This window comes from Vicia villosa, linkage group LG1, assembly GCF_029867415.1.
Source record: "Vicia villosa cultivar HV-30 ecotype Madison, WI linkage group LG1, Vvil1.0, whole genome shotgun sequence".
In the NCBI taxonomy this organism is placed as follows: Eukaryota; Viridiplantae; Streptophyta; class Magnoliopsida; order Fabales; family Fabaceae; genus Vicia; species Vicia villosa.
Genome location: NC_081180.1, coordinates 87,408,758 through 87,431,184, shown reverse-complemented (window position 1 = coordinate 87,431,184; position 22,427 = coordinate 87,408,758). Strand labels below are relative to the sequence as shown.

At 32.5% G+C, this 22,427-nt stretch overlaps 2 long non-coding RNA genes across 3 annotated transcripts; both read right to left on the bottom strand.

Annotated features, from left to right (window-relative positions):
• Positions 1 to 10,472: 10,472 nt before the first annotated feature.
• LOC131611534 (uncharacterized) lies at positions 10,473 to 11,895 on the bottom strand. Its single transcript, XR_009286971.1, has 4 exons — positions 11,808 to 11,895; positions 11,610 to 11,727; positions 10,892 to 11,510; positions 10,473 to 10,707 (listed from the first exon to the last, which is right to left on the bottom strand). It is a non-coding gene; the product is annotated as an uncharacterized LOC131611534 (long non-coding RNA).
• Positions 11,896 to 12,435: 540 nt separating this feature from the next.
• Positions 12,436 to 14,704, bottom strand: LOC131611521 (uncharacterized). Of its 2 annotated transcripts, XR_009286958.1 has the most exons (4): positions 14,264 to 14,704; positions 13,639 to 14,003; positions 13,189 to 13,505; positions 12,436 to 12,610 (listed from the first exon to the last, which is right to left on the bottom strand). It is a non-coding gene; the product is annotated as an uncharacterized LOC131611521 (long non-coding RNA). The 2 variants fall into 2 exon arrangements; XR_009286956.1 differs by lacking the exon at positions 14,264 to 14,704 and having other exon boundaries at positions 12,443 to 12,610; positions 13,639 to 14,185.
• Between the last annotated feature and the right edge of the window lie 7,723 nt (positions 14,705 to 22,427).

Below are 22,427 nucleotides of genomic sequence, written 5' to 3'. Positions count from 1 at the left end.
TAAAATTCATCATTTTTTTGGTCTATAAATAGAGTCTTGATTCATTTGATTTGGACAAAGGAAAAAAAATCCATTTTCTCTCTCTGATTTTTCTATTGCGCCTCCAATAAATTCTTGTTTGTGAGTTGAGTCTATTGTATTGATTAAGTTATGTGTTTCATTTTAGGTGTGTTGTGTGTTTAGTGTATTGTGTTATATTTTAAGTTTTTTGTAATTTTATTTATTTTAATAATGATCATCCCTATATCTCGTCTTTATTACTTGCAAATAAAAAAATTAATTAAGAATATAAAATAAGAAAAATAAAATATTAAATTAAAAAAATTAAAATAAATATTTAAGTCTTAATTATTTTAATTTAGTTTCAATCGACAATTGTTATTAATATGTAATTGTCATACCCCAAAATTGGCCCTCTCATTTTTTAAGACAAAAATTTTCAAATTCAAAAATAATTAAAGAGGACATTCTAAGCTTTCCAAAAATTTCAAAATTATTCTCAAATAATGAAAACTGAGAAAATTATGGCTAGTGAAAGTTGAGAAATTTTGACCTAGTGCATAAAGTCCAAACTGAACAAATTCATTATTGGGCCACAGTTTTAATTCAAGCGGGCATTACATTCATACACCCCTTAAATTATTTTATTTCAATTGTTTAAATTTATTTCATTTAAATAATTAAAAATAAGGAAAATAAAGTAAATTAAGCTCTTAGTGAGGTCCAAGCCCATTTGTACTTTTAACCTAATATTTTCTTATAAATAGTCACTAACAATTACCAATTTTTGAATACTCACACAACTAAACCCTTTTTTTTTAACCAGTTGAAAGATCAAAAGGAACAAGAATATTTTTTTAAGCAAAACGGAGCCACGATGTCATCCTCTCCTAATTCTCCTTCCTCAGCATGGTGATAAATTTTCCAGCCTATCAGCCGAATTCTAAAATTACTGTTTCAATTTGCTCCGAATTTTTTCCAGAAGTTCAAAAAAAATTGAGGAACAATACTCCTTTAGAATTGAATTCTAAAGTATTTCGACGCTCAAAATTGCAAATTCCTCGTGTTTCTATTTTATTTGATTTAATTTCTATTTTCATATTTTTAAAAAATTCTCAAAAAATTTGTAGGTTCGTGATCTTATTTTATTTAATTTATAATCAGGTTTTTATATTTTTTTTATTTTATTTTAATCACTTTTCTATTTTTCCATTTGTTTTCTTAACCGGAATATTGCAGTGGTTTATCAACAGATTTCCTATGGATTGGCCAAGTGGATGGAGCTTTACCCCTTGACCTCAAGGGGTACCCCAATTGTTTTTTTTGGCCAAAAGCTTTTTTGCTTTTGATAAAATAAGGTTATTCATATTTGGCCAAATATCCTTTGGTTTTTGGCCAAATCAAGGTTATTCAAATTTGGCCAAAAACCTTTTGGTATTTGACCAAATCAAGATTATTCTAATTTTGGCCATAATTAAATTTTCTAAACCCCTATTCTTGTGTTATTATTATTATTATTATTATTATTATTATTATTATTATTATTATTATTATTATTATTATTATTATTATTATTATTATTATTATTATTATTATTATTATTATTATTATTATTATTATTATTATTATTATTATTATTATTATTATTATTATTATTATTATTATTATTATTATTATTATTATTATCCTACTTTTACAAGTACTTTCTTTGGCCAAAAGGGAGCAGATTGCACGTACACCATGGAATTGCATATCCCTTCCACATTGGATTACAGTTTGGACCCAATTAAGGTGTTGGGCTTAGTGGGCTCCTGACCTATGTTTTCTCTGGCTGATTGCACCCCCTTTGGTTTGTTTTGGCTAACCCTTTTTTATCCTCCTTTTAATTAAGTCAAGGTTTTTTTTAATTAATTTAATTAATTAGGTTTTTTAATCAATTAGGTTTTTAGCCATGATAATTAATTTGATTAATTAGGTTTTTTTAGCCAATTAGGTTTTTAGCCATGATAATTAATTTGCTCAATTAGGTTTTTAGCCAATTAGGTTTTTAACCGATTTAATTAATTAGGTTTTAACCAATAATTAATTAGATGACTTAGGTTTACAATCTTAGGTTTATTTTCACTTATTTTCAAACCTTAAATTTCAATTCGCGATCTTCTCTTCTCATCTCATACTCTATGATTGTCGCATGTTTGTTTAATTTCTGTATTTTATTTAATTATTCATTTATCTATTTATTTAAATTCTAGAAGGTGTATAGGTTGTCAATTTTTGTGATGTAATAGTTTAATTAGGGATTTTATTTTCCGCTCCTATAATTGTGTAACTGCCCCAAAGCCATGTAATAGTTTAGGGTTTACTTTCTGCATTTATTTTCTGCTGATATAACTGTTTAGATGTATGTTAATAGAATTGTATGGCAAGACTAAAATCAACCTAGAATAACCCTAATTTTCAGGATTATTAATCAATAACTTTTTGTTCACACACTCACCTTTAAGGTAATCTCTCTCATGTTGCCTTTCGATTAAATAGTCAAGTCCCTCAGATGTAGGGATACCTTAGCCTGTTGCCTTCGATTCAAAAATCATCATAAAGATCACAGTCCCTTCGATGTTGCCTACGATATAAAATGATCTCGTCCCTCGATGTTGCCTTCGATTACATGATGATAGTCCATTCGAATGCTAAGGTATCCTTACTTGCTGCCTTTATGACTATTCCCATCCAATGCGTAGGACTTCCTACCCTCTTAATGGTGTGGATAGCTCTATGACTACACGATGACCCTCAATGTCCCTAATACATCCAATGAAAGGACTTCTCACTAACTAATGGTGTGGATAGTCTCTTTCCCTTAAACGGAAGACTTTAAGAACAAGAAAGACCTTGCGAACTTAGGGTAGGTAACTCCTAATTGCTTGCTCAAATCAAAATTTCAAATTACTTCATACACCTCTTTTCAAAACAATTTCAAAGGCTACACTTTATTTACAAAGTTAAAGTCCTTTTTCAAAATGTTTTTCTAAACACACACACTACACTCTTTCAAACAATTAAAAAACAAATCAAAGTGAGTTAAGCAATTAAGAGCCCATGGATAACCATGGATACAAAGAGTGCTCATACCTTCCCTTTGTATAACCTATCCCCCGAACTCAATCACTTTTAAAGGTCTTTCCTGTTATTTTAACCTTTCTTAATTGGATAAAATAAAAGTCGGTGGTGACTCTAGCTATGCGCAACATTTAAAAGTCAGTTCTCCCACCGTGCTACAGTAATAAAAAAACATAAAAGAAAATAAAAATATCAAATAAAAGTGGTGGGGTACAAGGATGTGAATAGGATGAGCCGAGTTAGACTTTGCTAAGCCTGAGTCTGATCTGCTAAAAACTTCAAAGCCTAACCCTGGCCTGTGGCCTATTATAGGCTTATTTTTTCGGTCTAAGGCTGACCTAGGTGAGCCTATTAGCTTTGCCTATATCACTTAAACATATGTAAATAAACAATTCAAATATTGTTTAAATATATTAGATAATCAAAATTACAATGAAGCTAAATGTTTGTTTACATTGACTTATTCGAGATTACATAGTAGCATAAGTTTTGTGAGCTTATTTGTTTATGAGAACTTATGAAAATAACTTATGACATTATTCATAAGGGATTTTCGACTTATTTTTACAAGTTCTTAAGTAAATTTACTTTTGTATTTTAATATAAAGTACAAAATACAATATAGAAAAATAATAAATTTATTCGCATTTATTAAAATAAGTCGGCCTGATAGGCTCAAAAGACTTTTTATGGCCTGCGGCCCAGCCTACTTAATTAAATAGGCTTATAAAAAAGTCTAGGCCTTTTCTACTTAAAAAAAGTCTGGCCTGGCCTTGACCTGTGTAGCCTAGGCCGTAGACCCCTGTTAGTTGACGTGGCCTATCTCCACCTTTAGGGGTGTTGAATTTTATTAAATAAAAATTATTGTAGTGAATAAAAGTTGAATGAGTGTTGAATTATTAGGTGGAAGAGAGAAAAAATGATGTGAAATATAAAAAGTGAAAAAAGTGAGTGTTGAATATGTAAACCATTGCAGATAGTCTAATAGAAAACCAACGGTCCGTCATATTATTAAAATAATTTTAAAATATAAATGTGATATGACGGAATGGATGATCGTTATTCCTTGAAAATTAATTTACACGGTCAACTTATCACCCTTTTCTCTTTTAAAATACGTAAATGTGATTAAATTATAAAATGTAAAAAAAAACATATTTTACTGTATTTGAATGCAAAGAGATGTAAAATTTATTTAAAATTTTTGATAACATTAATTATACGAATGAATAATTATTTTAATATATTTTATTTATTGTTCAACAAGAGTAATTTAAACTTTTTGCTTATTTTTCAAGGTAACAACTTACAAGTACAGGTAAATTAACTGATATAAGTAAGTAAATCTGTAAATGCATATTTAGTAGTACTCAATATGATTTAATATCTAAAAGTCCTCTTATTTTGACATAATGACAGTGACTTAATATAAAAAAATAAAATAAAAGATGACCATGACTAGTATAAACACATATTCAAACACTAGCGACTATATTCAATTAACAATATGGTAGCTTGAAATGCAATGTAGATGCGGGTTTTAACATTAGAAGGGGAACTACTAATAGAGGTTGGTGTTTTAGAGACCATGTGGGGAATTTTGTTCATGCTGGAGTCAGTTGGGATTTTGGGTCTTTTCCAATCATTGAAGCTGAAGCTTTGGCTCTCAAAGAAGCTATCCAAGTTGCCATTGAGCTTCGGGCGGAGAATGTTATTTTCGAAAGTGATTCTCAAATTACGGTTCAAGCTACTAGGACGGGTCTCATTGGTTCTTCTGAATTTTCTTCTATTATTTCTTATATTCGTAATTTATTGCTTAATTTCCCCAACTTTAGGGTAAAGTTTGTAAAGCGCCAAACGAATTCGGTTGCTCATGCCTTAGCTAAGGCGGCCGATTCTTGGATTAGGTGTAACATTTTTTATTTTCCACCTCTTTGTATTGAATCATTGCTTATAAATGATATGAGTTAAGTTTCTTTTGATAAAAAAAAACAATATGGTTATTTTGAACTAATTTTAATTAGAGGTTATCTATCTTTTTTTTCAAAGATAATTGTATACATTTAAAATAACAATAAGAAATTAAATATTACTAAAAGATTGTGATAAAAATTTAATACTAAAATTTTAAAAATATTTGATCTACAATAAAATTCCTACCAAAGTGGGCCTCATCAGCATAGGAGATGAAGGAACCCATATTATTATTATATAGAGATTAAAAGAGCAGCTCATTAGGCTTAGAATCCCTAAACTCACTGACTTAATCTTTTGGAAAAGATGCTAGAAGCAGCAGCGGCCATTCCATTGTCTGTCTTGCCAGAAGAACTCATCGCCGAGATCCTCCTGAGGCTTCCGGTGAGGTCCCTCCTCCAATTCAAGTGCGTGTGCAAATCATGGAAAATTCTAATCTCCGATTCCCACTTCATTAAAAGCCATGTTCGAATCTCAACCTCGGATCCAACCATGACCAACCAACAATTGGTGTTTTCCTTTGGTAAACAACAGTGGGAAATCGTATCTTATCCATTGAAGACATTATTCGAAAGCCCATCAACCCCTATTAAACATGGTACCTTCGGCCACTCGAAGGAGAGCTTTTATCGTATTATAGGTTCATGCAATGGACTCTTGTGTGTGATTGATGGCTTTCCATTTCGTGTCAGACTGTGCAATCCTTCTATCCGGTTCATATCCAAAAACTCTTCGGCGGCACATGTTTCACAAGATTGGTTCATCGTGAATTATGGCTTTGGATATGATCAAGTTAATGACAAGTACAAGGCGCTACTAGTTATAAGATGTAAGATACATGATTATCAAATTTTGACAAAACTATACACCTTTGGTCAAGATGATTCCTGGAAAACAATTCCAAATTTCCCCTATGACGATCCTGTAAGTATTGGGAAATTTGTGAGTGGCACTCTGAATTGGATAGTTTCTTATGAAAACACTATTATTTCCTTTGATATGGAGAAGGAGACTTGCATGAAACTGTTGTTACCTCGAAACGACAATGACAATAATGTGTGCACGTATCGCGTGCTGTCTGTTTTGAGCAACTGCCTTTGTGTGTCGGAATATTTCGACTCTAAAAATTTTCATTTGGTCATGTGGATGATGAAAGAATATGGAGTTGTTGAGTCGTGGACTAAATTTATGGTCATCCCTTTTGACAAGTTCATCCGGAATCAACCTTATTTGATTAAGCCTTTCTTCATTTCAAAAAATGGTGTTCTAATGGTGATAATAAATGGCAAACTTATCCTGTATAACTCAAATACTGGTGTTGCCTTGGATCCATTGATAACTATGGAACTTGGTAGGGATCCTCATATTTACCGTGAGAGTTTGGTATCACTACCATGTTATTGGTAAATCACATTTCCTCAATCTTTATAGTTTTACTTAATTTACTTTGAGTCATGTTTTATTTGGGCTGTACATGAACAACATAGAAATATGCTGTGAAATGCGACATCTCTTTATATTTATCAGTAATGTTGATGGTTGAATAAATATCACTGGGTTTGTTTCAAAATAATGTTTCTTTTTATGTTATTTAGTAGAACTTATATTTAGTACAAGCTGTATTATGTGGACTTCATCTATGATGGGATGTGCTTTTTTACAGTACTGAAACATTGCAAATGAATAAAAAATAAACCCCACTAACTAATTTTTTTTTACAAGAAATGAGGTTCAATTAATTAACTACTTAAAATAAAACTGTCATTTCCCCCTTCATATATTACTCCCATGGACTTAATTAGTACTCTTTAGGTAAAATTGAAAAAGTTCAAAACCATCGTTACAATGCTGAAAGGTGGAAATTGGACTTTTGTTTCAACCTTAAAAGTTCATTATAAATCTTATTTAATATGAAAAAAGACAAGAGTTTAGTTGTCTTATATTTTAGATAATTACTGGTAACTAGGGGTGGAAATAAGCTAGGCTAGGCTAGGCTTTAGAAGGCCTGAGTCTGACCTACGATAAACTTTAAAGGCCTAAGGCCTGTCATAGGCTCAGTTTTTTGGCCTGATCTGGCCTTTTTAAAAGCTTGGCCTGACCTGAAAGCCTATTTAAAAAGCCTGTATCTCATTAAAGTTTTCAATTAATCTATATAACTTAAGAAGTCTTGTACGTCGGCCTATATGTACATATATAAATGAACCTATTTAGCATTTGTTATATATATATATATATATATATATATATATATATATATATATATATATATATATATATATATATATATATATACTACCTCCGTTCCTTTTTATAAGAGACAACTCATTTTTTAGGTTCGTAGAATAATCAATGTATCTAGTCTATAAACAGACCAAATATATTGGTTATTCAATGAACCTAAAAAGTGACTTTTCTCTTATAAAAAGGAACGGAGGTAGTATATATATATATATATATATATATATATATATATATATATATATATATATATATATATATATATATATATATATATATATATATATATATATATATATATATATATATATATATATATATATATATATATATATATATATATGGGGACGACTCAAGTGAGAACACTTGGTTATTATGAGAAATGAGAACAATGAATCACGGCCATTAAATTTTGATTTTGTTGATTTTAATGGATTGGATTGGTTTCTCTGTCTATGTTGATTTAAAATAAATATTAAGGATCATAGAAAGAGAAACCAATCCAATCCATTAAAATCAACAAAATCAAAATTTAATGGACGTGATTCATTGTTCTCATTTCTCATAATAACCAAGTGTTCTCACTTGAATCGTCCCATATATATATATATATATATATATATATATATATATATATATATATATATATATATATATATATATATATATATATATATATATATATATATATATATATATATATAGGGTAGCCTATTTAGTTTTTTTTTAATATATATGCATACATGAACCAACTTATTTAACATATCTCTAATATATATGAAAATATAGGCCGGCCTATAAGGCTTCATAGGCTTTTTTAATAGCCTAAGTCTGGCCTATTTAATAAAATAGGCTTTTAAAAAAGCCTAAGTCTGACCTCTTTATTAAATAGGCCTGGCCTGGCCTAGGCCTATGTAGGCTGGGCCGTAGGCCCCTGTAGGCCGGTCTGGCCTATTCCCACCCCTACTGGTAACTGACACTCATGCATTCGCACAAGTTCGCACGATAATTTTCTTTATTGATCGTTGAAAGTTTTTATTTTAATAGTAATCGATTCAATTAAAAAACAGATATTGCCGTAAAGATATTAGAGAGGGGTGATCGTATCCGAACCAATCCAAAAGGAAAACTGCAAACCGAACCAATCCAAACCGAAAACCGCAAAAACCGCGTTTGGTTTGGATGGTTTTGGATGATTTTTGGGCCAAACCGCACGGTTCGGTTCGGTTTGCGGTTTTCATTTCACAAAACCGAACCAAACCGAACCAAACCGCATATTTAACTAAACTTTTGAATTTCTATAATTAATTTATTATATTTTCAATCCAATTGCAATATTGTACACTCACGTCACGTGACTCACTATTCCTTCATTCTTCCTTCCTATTCAACATTTCAACTTCATTCTCTGATTTCTCTCTCACTCATTATAGAGAAGCATTTGGTGTATATGTAGTACTGATAATATTTAGTCCTGAAGTTGTAATGTTGTATTAATATTTAGAACTGAAGTTATCTGATATTTGTATATGTAGTATGTAGTTTATTAGTTAGTATGTAGTTTATTAGTATGAAAAACTGTATATAGTATGTAGTATGAATAACTGAAGTTATATTAGTAATTTAGTATGTAGTATATGTAAAGTACATAGTATGGTACTGTAAAATACATGATACACTTATATGGTACTCCGTCCGTCCCAAATTATAAGAGAAATTTACTTTTTAGATTCATTAAATATTTAATGTATCTGGTATGTATATAGACCAGATACATTAATTATTCAATGAATCAAAAAAGTAAATTTCTCTTATAATTTGGGACAGAGGGAGTAGTAATTTTGGTGTAAAATACATATATGGAAGAATGAATTATTTTGGTGTAATTAGTATGAAAAACTTCTTTTTAATGGTACTGTAATATATGTATGGAATAATGAATTATTTTCCTTTTTTTTTATTTCAGTACATTTTTATTTTATGGTGTAAACCGCAACCCACCGAACCGAACCTAACCGCATTAGTTTGGTTTGGTTTGGTTTGGATGACTTCTTAAAAATTAACCGAACCAAACCGAACCGCATGCATTTTTATCTCGCGGTTAGGATGACTTTTATGCTCAAAACCGAACCAAACCGCACCGCGAACACCCCTATATAAGAGGAAATATGGGCAAAGATGGTAATTGAAATTAATCAAAATTAAAAGACAAAAATATTAATAAAGATGACAAAGATAAAGATCAATAACATAATTAATTAAAGGCTAATATTTAAACATGAAATTTGTTGTTTGTTAGGTAACATCAAATCTGAATCGAAATTTGTCTTCAGATGTGAATAAACTAGATTTACAAAACTCGTTCCATTTGTATGTTAATTTTGTTATATACAGATCTTTACACTACAGGAAAAAATGCCTCCTGCCACGCCCAGAAAACCGAGGCTATATGCAAAATAACCGTGGCGTAACGCTGAGGCCACGGTTTGGCCACGGAAATCCAACTGTGGAGTATACGGCCGTGGCCTAAAGTAAAGTCCACGGTTTTTTGGTATAGACCACGCCTTTTTTACAACCGTGGCTCTTTTAGGCCACGATTTAGGTAGCTTAATTAAGGCCGCGGTTTGTATTTGCCATGACTTAAAAACTGTGGCTATATGGTAAAGCCACGGTTTCAATTTAACATTTAGCATTCAGGTTTGGTTATGACCACAGATTTAAAACCGTAGTTATATTTTATGCATTCTATACCATTAATCTTGCCACGGTTTATATATATATATATATATATATATATATATATATATATATATATATATATATATATATATATATATATATATATATATATATATATATATATATATATATATATATATATATATATATATATATATATATATATATATATATATATATATATATATATATATATATATATATGCCATTATTTGAAGAAAGCTAAAGTTCTCTATATAAGAATCATTCCCTATGACAAAATTATATTAAATCATCAAATTAAGATGCTTTGCAATATTCTTTCATAAATTTCCTGAAACCACCCTTTCAATTCAAACCATTCCTAAACCATAACACATTAGTGTCTTATCTATATACACTACATGCATATCATAATCTATATACATTACATGCATATCAGAAGTCAATATTCAATTTCAAGAAAACTGAAATTGTCAAGAAGAGTGACAAAATGATGCTATAGTCCTTATGTTGGTTGTCGACTCAGATGCAAAAGCGACAAGGTCTGAATGATGCTATAGCAGAGTAGTTGCCTGAAAATCCTTTGGCAGACTTGGCTTGAATGAGACCACCTATGAATTGGCCTGAAAATCCTTGGAATGGCTTGAATGAGACCTAAAAATATAGGGAAAAAGTGATGTTAAAAATACAAGGTAAGTTACCACTACAATGAATAATAAACTTCCCTAAGCAATACTAGAATGCCATCGTATTCATAATTAATAAAATAAATATTTTCACTTTCATCTAGATCACTATACTAACAGCAATATTTCACCACATTAAACAGTAACTTTACCTTACGGAGCATCTTTTTTGGAAAAGGGCCCTTCAATTCCATGTGAAGCCGTAGCATGTCGTTGTTAGTGAGCCCTGGAAAAAAACCTTCCCTATATAGAGTTCATACAAACTACATCCTACAGACCAAATATCCAATGGATGATCATACTGCAAGCCAAGAACAACAAAGAAACATTCAAAAGCCCAGTTGGAAATATAAGTGTTTAAGAAAAAGTTGGGAGTAATGCAATAAAAAGTATAATATACAATACTTACTTATTTCAGAGGCACGATAACAGCGACTCACGATAAAAACAATTTAAACACAGCAGCATTTTAGCCATACCAACATATTGCCAGGCTTTATATCACAATGCAGAGCACCACAGTTACGGAGACGCTTCAGTGCAATAAATAGTTGTTTTGCATATGCCCTCACAACAGTTAGCCTAAGGCTAATATTACAACCAAACTTCTTTAAAACTTCACTCAGATTCATATTTAGAGATTCAAAAACTAAACATAGATAATTTCTATACTTAAAGCTTGAAAGGAAACGAATAAAATGAAGCTTATCATCCGGATTTAGACCTACTAATTTCTTTTAAATGACCAACTAATCCAAACCATCCTTGTACCTATTCCACACATCAGACATATAACAATGTGTAAGAGACTTTACTACCCAAAAATGCAAAAAAGATTAATTAAGGATAGCCTGTGAAAAAATCACTCACATGGTGTCATTATTGCGGATAATTTTTATTGCTACTTCATATGGCTCACCCTTACCAGCTTTAAGAATCTTAGCTCGTACAACTGTTTAAAAGACACGGTTCCCGTGTGCAGCAGTACCTAATTCAAAGTCAGAAAGAATGCATCAGGAAAATAGCATAATAAAATGCTAACTGAACACTACAACTTTGGTTCAATACCTGCAATTTGAAACCAAAAGAGGACCGGAGCTGCAATTAAACCGTGCCTGCAATTAAATCCGAAACGACTCAACCAAATTCACTTTCCATCCTATAACAGACAGCCATAACTGAAACAACAGAAAAAAAAAGATATCAGAGCAGGGTAATGTTGAATACAACTATCATACAAAGCAGGGTAATGTTGAATACAACTATCCTGCATCCTTGCAAGCTCCTTAGCCAAAGGGTAACTTATAGCAAATCCTCCACCTCCATAAGCCATACCATAAGAGAAATGTATGTTCTGAATATGACTCTCCGAGGGGCTTCCAACATAATAAAATTGATTATGGTCATACTTAGAAAGAACTCTAACCACATTATCAACTATAAAAACAGTGTCATCATCTCCCATCATGAACCATCTCACATCTTCCAACCCAATGTTTTCTTGTCCCGCTCACTTGATGAAGGACAGTCTAATAGTTATAGGTAGAGCAGAGGGAGATCAAGAAAGACTGTAACTCAAACCATTTAGAGAGATCTTGATGCCCTCTCAAGAAAATAGAGATTTCTGTTTGGTGATTTACTTCTTTAGAAAGTAGAAAAATTGCTTCCCTTAAGAAAAAAAATAGTCGACCAAAGTTAACAATCAATGGATATCTGTAGTGTACATCATATTTACCATATAAAAAACTTCTTTTGAAACAAAAAAACTTGTTACATACCTGGACACCACCTCGTAAAGCCTCGATAACCAGGTATTTTAATTGTTCTTTGCTAATAGTAACTTCCATGAGATACTCTCTAGCCGAGATGATCTGCATTTCATAAATATTAAGTCATATCAATGTTTCTGTCAATCTACTCAGCAAAGCCTACATTGCAGAAAGAAGAAAAAACTCAATTATCACTTTAAAAAAATTGTAGAAATGAAATTATGAATGTGAACCTATGCATGATTGTTACAATCATATTTGCAGTTCAATTCATACAACAGCTTGTAACTCTTGAGACCAAGTAACTTTATTTATTGCATGCATAGCTTAGGCTATAGGTTATTCTTCTTTACTCTGTTTTCTTGTTGGCAGAACCCAGATTAAAAAAGTGTTTCTTTGGAAGAATAAGGGTGAGTAGAGGGGAATAGAATTTTGGATAGTTTCTATAGTGAAAACCAGGGCCAGTTCAAGTTACGGCTGTTTTAACAGTTAAAGATCACAATCAAATTAGAAGAAATACAGAAACAACAACAAATAAGTAGTGAGTGGAAATAACAGAGATTCGATTGGATTAGGTGCAGAGTTTGCAAGGGAGTGTTGGGACTCCCAAATTTCCCGGGGTTATGTGTACATAAATAAAAAAGAATTCTGAAGGGGGAAATTGTAGATTACAGCAGTACCTCAAATTAATTACAATACGGTCTAGCATATGTTCCCGAACAGAACCCTCGTCAGGATTATAGGTAGCAATCAGAAGGGGCCTGCATGGGTGCCTAAAGCTGATTCCCTCTCTTTCAATAATATTTACTCCTTCAGTCAGTACATTAAGGAGCAAATTACTGATACCCTCGTCCAAAATATTAATTTCATCAACATATAAAACACCTCTATGAGCTTCAGCAAGTAGGCCTGGTTGGAAAACAGTCGTGCCTGTCTTCACAGACTCCTCAACATCAACTGACCCAATGAGTCTGTCCTCCGTAACTCCAAGAGGAATCTGAACCATAAACAAATATACAATGGTTTATAGGAAAAAGGTATCTTCAAAATAATTATCAGGATGAATCTTGGATGATAGAATTAATTAGAACTTAATCACATACATGAAAAGCTTATTTTCTGAACAGTACCTGAACAAAAGGAGACTTGATGATATGAGTTTTAACAATTCCATCAGAATCATATTCCACGCGTTTGTAAAGATCATCTTCCCACCTACAAATATTAACTCCTGCTCAATGAACTTAAAAAAGGGCAAAAGAATAATCTAAAACAGCTTTTGAAACAAAGACTAAACAAATGCAACTCAATCAATTCCCAAACTAAATGCCATTCAACAAAACCAACTGCACTCTCACACCATACCATACCTGCATCAATATAAATAGAAACAGCCACTAATCTTTCAGAAACAGCCAAAGACCACTTGCCATAAGCAGCTGTCAATCCTTCAGGATTGGTATCAGTCTTACCATCAATAGGAGACTCTCCAAATCTGCCACACCAATCAACAATAACAATACTTACGGATCTAAAGACATGTTTGGATTAACTTATTTGAACTTATCTACTAACATAATCACTAGCATGAATGATCAAAAGAGCTCACGAGAACAACTTGAAAACATCTTATAACTTGTATGAAAGTAAAAACAGTTGGATATACTTTACTGTATCTATTGTTAGAAAAATAGCTTATGCAAGCTATTTCATAAGTGCTTATTTTGATAAGCAAGTTTCAAATAAGCTGTTTACCCAAACAGGCCTTTCCAACTCTTTCGCCGCTGACAATGACGACGGGGACTATTTTGTGGTTGTGACGGTGGAAACCATGGCAGAGACTTTGAATCTGAAAGAGGGAAGAGTGGAAAAGCTAGAGATAGTTTTGAGACATTGGTGTTATTGAGTGGAAAAGTGACAACAATGGGACGAGGAAGTGCCGTGGATCTGTACTTCTTCGTCAAACCGAGAAGATTTAGGGAAATTGATTTAGGGTTTACAATGCAAAGAAGCAGAGAAGATTTTGGGAGAAAGGGGGAAGGTTTAGGGTTTAAGAATGCAGAGAGTTGATTAACGGAGATGACTTTTGGATTTTTCGAGGAAGAAACGGCGAGACGGAGCTGTGCGCGAGAGGAGAGGAAGAAGAAAGGTCACTGAATCAGAAACGTGTTTGATGAATGAGGGAAAAGTGTTTGATGTTTTAATGTTTTAGTTTTTTTTTAATCTTAAAAAAAAAATAGAAAACAAAATAAGATATGTTTTTGTGTTTTAAATTTTTTTTTTAATTTAAAAAAAATATAGAAAACAAAATAATCAAGAGAGGGAAAGTGAATAGAAGAGGGAAAATTTGGCGGGGTATAATTTTTTGGGCTTGCGCCACAGTTTGAAGTCAAAATTATAGGCCGCGGTTTTACTTTGTGGCTTAAAATATCTGCAGTTAAATAACCGTGGGTAGTTGAAGGAAAGGCCACAGTTTCGCAGTCTGGATTCAATGTTTTCAAACATTAGTCTACGCTTATAAAACCCTGGCCAAATCATATATATGGCCACAGTTTCTGAGCTGTGGAAAATTTTAGCGTGGCCGTAGGCCAAATTTCTAGTAGTGTTAATGTCCAATAGAGTAAGTATCAGTTTTTTTCGGTTATCACCACCAAGTAGAACAAAGTGATAATCTTAATCTGTTAATATAGTTGCAAATTCGATCTGCAATTTTTATATAACAAAACATTAAAAAAATTAGTTAAATAATACATAATGTGATGAAATTTTTTAATTTGATACAATAAAAAAATAAAGAATGTTGTCTGAACTCAACTAATTTCAGAAATGAAATGTTAATTGGTGTTAGCGTAACATTAAACGGATAAACGTTATGGTGGAAGATGTTGAAAATTATGAACAATAATTGTCATGGGTGTTGTCCAAAATGACAAAATGTGTAATTGAGTTAATTACAATAAATGCATTGTAAATAGTCCCACATAGAAAGTGGGACAAATTTTAAAAGCATTTATAAAGTCTTTGAAATAATAAACTCACCAAATGAGCCAAAGAGGATAAGGTGCCTCATGAACATATGTGGTAGTCCTAAGCATTATGTCATTTGTCACAACCAAACAATTCTTCGTCGGTGTCGCCACCGGCGAGACCAGGTCCAAAGGAATGGGTGTAGACGCGTTCTTGTTCTTGTAGACGACATTTGAGCACTTAGGCAAAGTAGGCATGTGCCTAAAAGTGACAACGGCATCTAATTAATACCTATTTATATTTTTTAATGTTTGTTCTATATATAAAGAAAAAATAAAAAACCTTTTTCATTTACTATCAATTTGTGTCGTGTGCTTTAAAGAAAGTTACATTAAAAAGAACCTATATTGTTTGGTTCTATGAATACTTCTTTGTTTATTATATTATATTATAATATTAGTATTGTTAATTGAAGCAAATATCCATTCATCAAAAGGAGGATCTCTTTTCTTTTTCAATTTTGAAATGTTAAAAGAAATGTCTCAACAAAAATTAAATGGATTAACTTTATTATCGATTGAAAAAGAAATATTAAACGAAATTGATTAGAAAAATTTAATAAATAATTTTGCATATCAAAAAGTTCGAAAAATAAAATTTTAAATAAAATATATTTTTGAAAAAAATAAATTATAATAATATAAAAAACCTCATTTTTTTTTAATTTCGCCTTAAGCCCCAATATGTATTGGGCCGGTCCTACCTGTATACGGACTATCCGTCTGCAATAGAAATCTGGAAAGTGCTCGAATTTAAATTCAAGGCCGAAGAGGAAGGTACGAAGAAGTTTTTAATTTCTAAATATTTTGATTTTAAATTAATAGACTCCAAGCCCATCTTCCCCAAGTGCACGAATTGCAAGTCATTATAAATAAAATAAAGGAGGAATCGAAGGAGAGAGAAATCGGAATCAAGGAGGAATCGCACGAATCGAAGAGGAATCGAAGGAGAGAGAAATCAAAATCTGGGAGTCATTTCAAGGCCAGTGTTGTGACCACCAAAGGAAAGAAGAAACATGATGGCATGAAGAGTCATCTTGGACCAAAAAAGAACATAACAATTTCAATAACTCTGGCGGTCAGAAGGGTCCGAAAAGCAAATGTTATGTTTGTGGAAAACTTGGACACTGTGCTCGAGATTTCAGGCACAACAAATCAAAAACTGAGATCAATGCAGGTCATGCAAAGGATGACATAATTGTTGTAGTGAGCAAAGTTATGGCAATCAAATGCAAAGTTCAAGGTTGGGGGTATGATACATGTGCTACAGTGCATGGTTCTTATGACAAGGTTGTATTCAAAACCTATAATGAGACAAATGATGGACAAGAAGTACAAATGGGAAATGAAGTACGATCTAAAGTTGTTGGAACCGGATCAGTCGAACTCAACTTCATTTTCGGAAAGAAAGTCACCCTTGTCAACGTGCTTCATGTCCCCGACATGAATAGGAACCTTGTTAGTGGAGATTTATTGGAAAAATTGGATATTAAATCTATTTATGAATCAGGAAAACTTATATTGACCTGTAATGGTGTATTTGTTGGAAAATGATATTCTGCTGAGAGAATGATCAAACTATGTATTACCGACAATATTATTAATGAAATTTCTAATTCCGCTTACATGCTTGAATTTGTTTCTTTATGGCACAATATATTAGCACACTCTGGTATTAGTTCTATGAAGAGACTAATTAAATTTGGATTGATTTCATGTAATATAAATGATTTCACAAAATTTGAATTATGTGTTAAATCAAAAATGATTAAGAAACTTTTCAAATGTGTTGAAAGAAATACAAATCTACTTGATCTTGTACATTCAGATTTGTGCGACTTTAATGGCATGTTAACCCATGGGGAACACATATTTCATTACATTCATCGACGATTCCTCTAGATACACACATGTATATCTCTTAAAGCATAAAGATTATGTTTTTAACACCTTTAAAATTTATAAGGCAGAAATGAAAAATCAATTAAGTAGAAATATTAAAGTCCTTAGGAGTGATAGGGGTGGTGGATATTTTTCTATTGAATTTGATGCATTATGTGAAGAACACGACATAATACATGAATGTTCGGCACCATGCACACCGTAACAAAATGGCATGGCCGAAAGAAAGAATCGAACATATCAAGAAATGATGAATGCCATGTTGATGCATTATGAATTACCCCTAAATTTGTGGGGTGAGGCCTTAGTATCCGCTGTCCACATAATTAATAGAATTTCTTTAAAGAAAACCAGCATTTCTCCATATGAGGCATGGAAAGGCACGTAGCCTTGGGCCACTGGCCTGGCCTTGTTTATCGTTATCACACCATGTTCGTCATGTTTGTTCCTAAATACCCGTTGTGTGCCAATTACTTGATGATTTTGTGGGCGGGGGACAAGGTCTCAAACGCCATTTTGTTCAAATTGGATCAATTATTCTTGCATTGCTGAAAGTCAATGCTCATAAAGTAAGGCATCCTTAGAATTTTTAGGTTCCGCTTGTGATACGTACGCGTAGTGAAATTACTTTCCTTGGTTGCCATCTCCTTCCTTCTCAATTTCCACTGATTTAAGTTGATAACTCTCTTTTTTTCAGTTTCTTTGAGTATGTCTTCCGTAGATGCACCTACACCATGAAAAGAAATAACTTTCTCAACCATATTTGGGCAAGATTCATCAAAGGTAACATGAACTAACTCTTCAACAATAAGTAATCTTTTGTTATAGATTCTATATGCTTTACTAGATTGTGAGTAATCTTTTCGCATCGAATTTACCAAGATTATCATTTCCATTATTTAAGACAAAACATTTACTACATGAAGGTGTGACAAGTTTGGTTTTCTACCTCTTAGAAGCTCATAAGGAGTTTTGTTAAGAATATAGCGAATAAGTATCTGATTCAAAACATAACACGTCATATTAATAGCATCGGCCCAAAAGTATCTAGGTAGACCACAATCAATGAGCATTGTTCTTGCCAACTCTTCTAAAACACGATTTTTACGCTCCACAACACAATTTTATTGTGGAGTTTGAGGAGTTGAAAAGCTATGCTCAATACCAAACTCATTACAATATTCTTCAAAGAGGTGATTTTCAAACTCACCTCCATGATCACTTCGAATAGTAAAAATTTTAGCATTCAATTTATTTTGGAATAACTTGGCAAAACGTGTGAAAGCCGCGAATGTCTCATATTTGCTACACAAGAAAATAGTCCGAAAAAATCTCGAGTAATCATCCACAATTATAAAAACATAGTAATTTCCACCTATGCTTTTAGGCCTAAATGAGACTCTTGTTTGTTTCCCCTTTTGACATGCATTGCATAAATGGTCTTTTGAAAACTTTATTTTTGGTAGACCGATTACTAAATCTTTTACAACTATTTTATTAAGTAGATTAAACTTCACGTGTGCCAAACATCTATGCCAAAGCCATGAATCTTCACTCATGGTAACAAAGCATTCGGTATTTGTCAAGGATACATTTCTTAAGTCGAGCATACAAATATTCTTTATCCTCGGGCATTAAACATGCATTCCTTCTTCTCATTATTTGAAATTATGAAAACATCTTTGGCAAAAGTCATCTTATACCCGTTATCACATATTTGACTAATGCTAAGAAGACTATGTCTAAGGTCTTCTACTAACATAACATTTGAGATAGTAAAGGTTAAGATATTACCTATACTACCTTTTCCAAGTATAGCACCTTTGTTGTGATCACCATAGGACACAAATCCTTTCTTCTTCACCACGAAGTCGGAGAATAAAGATATGTCTCCCGTCATGTGTCTTGAACATCCACTATCGAGAATCCATTTCCCGAACATAGAGTAAAGACACTCAACATGCAAGCAAATCAGACAAAGGTGGTAGGTACTCATTTCTTATTGGGTCCTTGACAGTGAGTGAGCGGATCGTTACATTTGGGAAACTATTGAAAGATACCTTTAGGAACTAAGAAGCACCTAAATTTATATTTCTCAATTGTGTGACCCCCTTTGCAACAATTGTGACAAAACAGTTTATGATGAGATTTACTTTTGCTAGTTGAAATCTTTTTTATCAAATTTCATTTCTTATAAGGCTTTTCAACCTTTGAAGATTCAGTAGCAAATATACTACATGGTTGTGATACCTTGTCTATTTCGATTTCAAGAGTACTCACCTCTTGTTGTCTAATTTGGTAAGTTTCACAACCAAATCGACAAGATTCCTCATCCTTGATTTTATGTTTTTGACTATATACAATAGACGTCTTTAATGCTTCAAATTTCTTGTTGATTTATTTAACCTTAGCTTCCAAATATGTAAAGACTTTTTCATCTGAAACTATTGTAAGCATGTGAGACTTCTCAAAACTTTGTAAGATCGTTGGCTTCCTTGATGGCTGCGACCTTTGGTTGCCAATTACTAGTAAGACATCTCAAAACTTTGTTAGTATCAATAGCATTGGAAATAGGATTACCTAGAACGTTTAAATGATTAATAAGATGTAAGACCACCTTAGCATTTGAGAAATGGTTTCACCATGCTTCATGCGAAAGGTTCAAACTCTTGATTTAGTGTATTAATTCAGGATTGTTTTACCTTATTAGTTCCTTCAAAGGTAACTTTTAGAGCGTTCCATATTTCCTTCACGGTTTCACAATGGTAAATGCGATAAAAATCATATACACCAAGAGCAGATACGGTGATGTTTTTTGCTTTCCAATCGTATGACCACTTGTTATTATCTTCCTCCTTCCATTGTGCTCCGGGCTTAGGTAAGACAACACTATCAACAACATGTGTTACTGGTGTAGGGCCATTTTGAATGGCCTACCACGCACCTTTTTCAAATGAATTCACATGATTTGCATAAGCTTTCCAATAGCTATAATTTTCTCCCGTAAAAACTGGAGCTCTTTTATAATCCCCTTTTGGACTGTATGCCATTTTCTAATAAGAGTTTCGACACACAGAATGAACCGGGATCTTGATTTCATTTGTTAGATGACGACATCGTATCTAGCGGGTGAATAGATCACTACTATAAAATACACCCAATAAAATTCTGGTTTTTGAAAAGTAGTGCGAGCAGAAGATATCCCTATAGATCGAATGAATCATCTCTACGAACCAAACTATTGAAAGTCAGATATGCAATAAGAGAATGGAATGATTTAAAAAAATAAGATGAATTATGATACGCTTATTCAAGTATGACTTAATTATTCGTTTAAACAAAGGTGCACCAATGCTATTTCCAATACTAATGAGTGAAAAATAATAGGCTGCACAATTTATCGAACATTTGGTGTGCGAACGAGTTTTCAGAATTTTTCGATTGAATTATGTTGATGCTAAAGCCACTTATAATCAAAGTGATTACAAGTTGATCAACACACTTCCTTGACAAAACAGTTGCAGAACAATTCTTATGATTCGATTGTTTAAACAATGATACTTGATAAATTGCGTAATTGAATTAAATCAAGTTAAGATATAAGAGAGATAGAGAGAGAGACACGAGGATTTGTTTAGGCAGTTCCCCAATTTGTCCTCGCATGTGGGTATGTCACGCACGATCAATTGTACCTGTTGAAACACAAGACTCCCAATTCAATCCTCCGTTCTCGCGCTACTCCTATGCGTTATTTATCTCCAAATCTTTCATTAGGATGTGATTCCTTATTGGACCGTTTTGCATGAAACCCTCAAATCTACCAAAGATCTTAGAGGACAGACCTGTGGTTTTTCAGATTAAGCCTCCTTGATTCTCAACCTCAATCTTAGATTCCCATAAACCTAAATTGAGTGTTATCAACCAAGTCTATATGGAACCCCAACAAAAGATGGTTATGTGTGATTTGTCAGTGTGTATGCATTAGTTAAAAGTTGAAGATGAAGAGCAATTAAGAAAGTCAGTTATGGTTTCATCAAGTTGAAATGATGCATGAGTGATGTATTTATAGTTGTGGAAGTTTGGTGGCAAAAGGAGGAAATTCAGAATTAAGAGAACTAAAAGAAATTGAACCAACAAACAACATGTGTAGGCGTGTTCAATACATGTGCCGAACTGAAGATGTATATGTGCCGACCAAAACAGAACAGAAGCTACAACCTTTTTTAAGGAGGTATATGTGCCGACCTGTTTGACATATGTGTCAGCGCATAAAATAATTTCTTTCAGTATATGTTGGCATGTGTCAACCCAAATGATACAGAGGCTACATACTTCATTTCTGATTTGCGTGTGCTGATCTGAAGAATGAATGTGTCGACACATAATACTGAGCTTTCAGTATGTGTCGACCTAAAGGAACTTATGTGCTAGTCTAACCTTGACATAAGCCACGAGCTTCAACTTTGAGTTACATGTGCCATCCTAAAAAAGCGTATGTGCCGGCACATGCAATGCATTTTTATGCAAAAAGCTGTTTTTAATGATGTTGAACATATTCAAAGTGGTTCTTTAATGATTCCTAAGACCTCTAATGCAAGGCTTCCACACAAACTCAGAGATACCATTCGACATACATAAATGCTAGGCTTTTCTTTAGTTTTGACATCTAATGGTGAAGTTGCACTAAAAAATGGATGGTAATTATTGCTTCTGTAAGTGAATAAAATACTTTGTTTCAGTCAGTTGTCCTTTAAGTTGCAATATTTTGTTTTAGTCAGTTGCCCTTTAAGTTACAGTGTTGTTCCACATTGTAAGTTCTGTGAGTTTTATCTTGAACGCTAGGAAATTTGACTTTTATTTTAATTTTAATATTATGTGTAAAACAATGTAATATTCTTATGGGTAAACAATGTAACAACTTTTTTTATAAAAAATAATCATACCCCTCAGTTTTTTAAATAATTCGAGATAAAAGATACGCTAGTTTTGAA